Here is a 5,348-nt window from a genome sequence, read left to right as displayed (position 1 = left end):
TTAAAAAATTTGAGGAAACCGGTTGCCTTAAAAAAGTTAAGTAATGTATAATGAAAACTTGAGTTAGCATAACTTAAAACATTAAGTTATTACACCTAAAGGCAAGTTCATTAAACTTCATTTTTTTGGTTATACCAACTGCTTTTCCCAATAATTCTACTTATTATCTTGAGCTCAATGGACAAAAATATTGATTTCTTCTTAGTTTTCATGTTAATTACGTTCTAAATATCAATTAGAAATGTTTATAGAAAAAACAGACAGAATAATAACATTATTTTTCTTTATTTCACTTCAGAAGTATTTACTTAAAATACAACATGTCAAGAAAACATCTTAAAAACTGTACAAACTGTAAAGTTCTGATGAAACACAAACAGCTCTTCACAGTAACCATGAACCTGAACTCAGTTTCACACAGCAAGCTGATTTCTTAACGTTTTGCTGCAGCTCTCTAAAACAAAACAAAGGAACAAGAAACAGAAGTATTAATATCAACATTAATACCATTCATTTAAAGATTAAAATAAAGTAGGCCAGCACACTCTTTGCTTCGTATGAAGGCTAGCATGCTAGCATGTAGCCTAAACACGGCAAATAAAGCAGCGCTGTTTGATTATTTATTTAGCATCAACATTAAGATAATTTATTTTAAACAAAATTGTTAAATAAAGTACAACACTTACCAAAATTGGACAGAAGATGAAAAAGTCCCATCAGACTGGTGTACATGCTACTCAAAAATAGCATAATGAGTAAGAAAATGTTCGTCCACTTAGTTTAACAAAGGTTCCACTTCACAAAAGACAAGTTTACTTTTGCAAAAAGCCTTAAATGAAAAGTACAAAGTAATTTGCAACAACAGGTTACAAAAGTTAAAACAAATGGCTGCCCAAACACAAGAAAATCATTTTTGCCTGATTCACCAACAGCAAGCTGAAAAAAGGCGGACTTACACGCAAATGGTGGGCGTTTTTCTGTTTAAATATCTTAACTTAACTTTTTTAAGTTAATCTGATAGAAAAGTATTTTTTTTTGTTTAGTAAACTTAAATCTTTTAGCACATTTAAATGTGTACTCAAATGAGTACATTGTACTCTGCATTTTTTAGTAGAGCAAAAAAACTTAAATAATTTATGTAAGTTGTACTAAAAATGTTTGATTAGATATAAAGTCCGGGCTAACAGTGCATCTATACTTACTCGCATAAGGTGAGTGTTACCCCTTCCATACCCCCTCAGCAGACCAGTACTGTATTTATCACTGGATATTTCCTCATACTTTCCTTACATCCCTGTCCAGATATTAGCTGCAGTCCTGCTTGCTGGCAAACACTTACTACAGCTCTCGATCTTCATGTGGATGTTCCTTGAGGTTGTGGTGCTCTACATCTTTGTAAAGAACCTGTCAAAGATCAGATCGAACAAAACCAAAGTACTGAACTGGAAGTGGCTGGTTTTGATTGGTTACGGTATCCCACTGGTTTTAGTCGTGTTGACGACTGCGCTCTCACCATGTGAATATATTGACGTACCGTGAGTGAGAAGAATGTTTCTATACAATACAGTCTTTGTGCTATACACAAATATTATATATAAATAAATGATGTATCTTGTTTCTTGTGTTTAATCCATGTAGGTGTTGGAGATACGACATTTCAATCCGAATATTTACCTTTTATGGTCCAGCTTTTCTCCTTATTGGAGTAAGTACTGATACAACCTGGCATTATAGCACAGCAGTTCATTTATTTTAGCTTTTCAATCATAACATTAGTAGCAATAAATAACCGTATGTGGCCAAATAGTCATAACATTAAAACCACCTCCTTGTTTTTACATTCAGCTTCACTTACCATATAGAGGCACTTTGTAGTTCTACAATTACTGACTGTACTCCATCTGTTTCTCTGCATGCTTTGTTACCCCCTTTCATGCTGTTATTCAGTGGTCAGGACCCCCACAGGACCACCACAGAGCAGGTATTATTTGGGTGGTGGATGATTCTCAGCACTGCAGTGACACTGACATGGTGGTGGTGTGTTAGTGTGTGTTGTGCTGGTATGAGTGGATCAGACACAGCAGCGCTGCTGGAGTTTTTAAACACCGTGTCCACTCACTGTCCACTCTATTACATTTTACATTTACATTTTCTGCATTTAGCAGACGCTTTTTATCCAAAGCGACTTACAGCTGTGACAGTATACAATCTAAGCAATTGAGGGTTAGGGGCCTTGCTCAAGGGCCCAACAGTGGCAACCTGGCAGTGGTGAGGCTTGAACCGGCAACCTTCTGATTACTGGACCAGTACCTTAACCACTAGGCTACAGCTTCCCTATTAGACACTCCTATCTAGTCGGTCCACCTTGTAGATGTAAAGTCAGAGACGATCGCTCATCTATTGCTGCTGTTTGAGTCGCTCATCTTCTAGACCTTCATCAGTGGTCACAGGACGCTGCCCAATGCTGTTGGCTGGATGTTTTTGGTTGGTGGACGATTCTCAGTCCAGCAGTGACAGTAAGGTGTTTAAAAACTCCACTCATACCAGCACAACACACACTAACACACCACCACCATGTCAGTGTCACTGCGGTGCTGAGAATCATCCACCACCTAAATAATACCTGTTCTGTGGGGGTATACCTGCACTGACCATTGAAGAACAGCATGTAGAGAAACAGATGGACTACAGTCAGTAATTGTAGAACTACAAAGTGCTTCTATATGGTAAGAGGAGCTGATAAAATGGACAGGAGGTGGTTTTAATGTAATGGCTGATCGGTGTATGTTTACCATATATACTTGATTTTATAGTGGATATTTTGTATCGTGCAGATAAACGGAATCATTTTCATGGTTCTGATCGTCCACCTGATCGTCACTCTGATACGATTAAGGAATGAAAACGTACAGATGAATAACACGGTGGATAAGAAGCTCATGATCAGTGTGGTACTGAAAAGCCTGGCTCAGTTTTTCATCATCATATTTCCCATGATGGCCAAGCTCTACCTAGACTTCCTGCCAGACATAGATTTTACATCAAAAGTTGTTGTCCAGTTCTTCTTCTACCAGCAGGGCACCTTCATCTTCCTCATCCACTGCGTCTTCAATCAAAAGGCAAGCGCCCATCTGTCTTGTTTTGTTAGGTGGTTGAACTGATGTTCTAGGTAGTTAACAGGGTAATAATAGGAGGTTTTAAGGTTGTTGTACCAGCGTTTTAGCTTCACTTCACTGTATTCTCTTCTTTTCTCAGGTCAGGGAGAAGTACAAGCAAATCCTGGGTGCTTGTTGTCGCCGTAACACACCGAACATCAGGACAGATGTGCAGGACGTCCAGCAATCCGTGCGAACATCCATGAACTCGTTTCTGGAAAAGTTGGGACGCTTTGTGAAGAGAAAATAACATCAGTGCTGCATTTAAACCCAATAAGTACCAACAGCGTCTGTATATGCTGCCCTCTGGTGGTGTTTTCTGGAGCTCTGATGCTGATTTTGACCTGAAAATCCAGCACTGTTGAGAATCTTCCTACAAATACTGACAGAAGAAGGTTTCAGAGTTTATTCTATATACACACACATCAGTTTGTTCATATCATGTGTTCATGATGCTGTTTACTGCTTGTAATAATGACGTCTTAGTTTAAAACGACTTTATTAGAACTGTATATTAATTATTGGATCTATTTGCTCAGAATCAGATGTGGAGCTTCTCTGTAGATCTTCATGTTTATCATTTTACAGGATCTCTTTATTGTACAGTGTGTACTCTGTGTGGATTTGCATTCTGCCTATTCACCTCCAAACATCACCAACATGTTTAGATGTTGTTTTCACCTGGACTTAGTGATTCCTAAACGTTTATAATATTATCTAAGTGTTTTTCATGGTGATGGTTACAGTTCTGTATTGTACTTATTACATTTTATTGAATTACATTTTATATTCACGTTTTAAAGGCATATAAATAAATTATGACATTTACGAATGTAATTTTATTTGTAATCGTGTTTTATTACAAACAATCTACTCGTACTTATAAAGTTTAAAGTTGATATAAACTCGCAGGGGCAGGTAGATACCGGATTGGATTTTCTGTGCCGAGTCGATGTGTTTTACCCTGCACTTCTTTTTGAGGTCACTTGTTACCTTCTTTCTGGAAAACTCGACTAGTGTTGTGGTGTATTTTGACTCGGACAGATACCTGGGCTGCGTCCGAAATCACATACTTAAATAGTACGTACTAGGTTGGAAGCGGTGCGGTAAAGCAGTACGCGAGTGCTGTACGTACTACGTCCGCCATCTTACCAACGTCACGAAGCTGCTCATAACGTTATCCAGGGTCGTACTGTCGTAACATTTTTAACGTTTGTCTTATTCTGCTTTCCGCCATCTTTCTTCTACGCTACGAACTTAAATTATGGGATAGATCATCGGACCGGAAGCGTGCATCATTTGCATACTCAAAAATGGCCGCCCAGGCTGGCAGTACTACTCATCCGGGTACTTTTCGCCTTTCATGCATTTTTTCGCCCTTTAGCGCGTCCAATTGTCCAATTGTCATCGTGCTTCCTCTCTGCCTATGCTGAACCCCGCCCTGACCGAGGAGAACAAAGCTAACCCACATCCCCTCCGACATATGAGCAGCAAGCCGGATGCATCTTATCACCTACACATTGATGAGTGTTGTGCCACCTAGCGTTGTGTACGGACAGACACACTCCTCTCTGTGTAGGCCCCTCTAATCAGCCAGCAGAGGTCGTAATTGCACCACTCGGACAGAGAGAGACCAACTGAACAACAGGCCAATCGTTGTTCATGTAGCCACTCAGCCTCGAGCCGGCAAAGCTGGTTGCAGCGTGTGTTTCTATCGCTTCGCCACCTGAGCGGCTTTTTTTGCCAACTGTTTAATGTAAACTACGTATCCGGACATACTGACCGCTCTCGCGTACTGTACAGTGTGGAAGTATGTGAGTTGTTACTACCCCACATAAGCAGCTCTATTTGTGTCTTTTACCCCCCTTGTTGCTTGCTTTTGTGGCTCTTTATCCACAGAATTGTTCATTACTTGCTCATCTTATGCAACGTAACACAACCAGAAGGTGAGGGCGACCAGAAGATTGAGCCACTGTTAGAAACATGGCTGAACATGCCATCAGGGCTACTTCATAAAAATATTCCACAATAGACAGAGCTGTACTGCATACAAACACCCTACAGTCCGTGATGTTAAAGTATCCAGCAGGCATTTCCCAGTAAGATCAGCCTAGATAAGAGTCCATTATTTTACATTTACATTTACATGAATATGGGACGGAACATGGTGCACAACAAAGGAATTACTGTTTA

Source organism: Trichomycterus rosablanca, chromosome 15, assembly GCF_030014385.1.
Source record: "Trichomycterus rosablanca isolate fTriRos1 chromosome 15, fTriRos1.hap1, whole genome shotgun sequence".
Lineage (NCBI taxonomy): Eukaryota > Metazoa > Chordata > Actinopteri > Siluriformes > Trichomycteridae > Trichomycterus > Trichomycterus rosablanca.
Note: the sequence above shows the minus strand (reverse complement) of the source record.